Below are 222 nucleotides of genomic sequence, written 5' to 3' on the forward strand. Positions count from 1 at the left end.
TAGGCAGCAGAGTTCAGGGAGCAGAAACTTTGTCCACACAGAAGAGGAGGGTGCCGAAGGGAACACTGCATCTGAGGATGGCTCATCTGCAAGTGTGGCCACACATAATGGAACACAAGCTACCCCTGCTCTGGAGTGGCATAACTTTAAGCCACCTAAAGTGTGCATAAAGCTAGTTTCAGGCATTAATGAGTGGGCAATCCAGGGGTTAAGAGTTCCAGG

This window comes from Gavialis gangeticus, unplaced genomic scaffold (genome assembly GCF_001723915.1).
Source record: "Gavialis gangeticus isolate Ggan-Ray unplaced genomic scaffold, GavGan_comp1, whole genome shotgun sequence".
Lineage (NCBI taxonomy): Eukaryota > Metazoa > Chordata > Crocodylia > Gavialidae > Gavialis > Gavialis gangeticus.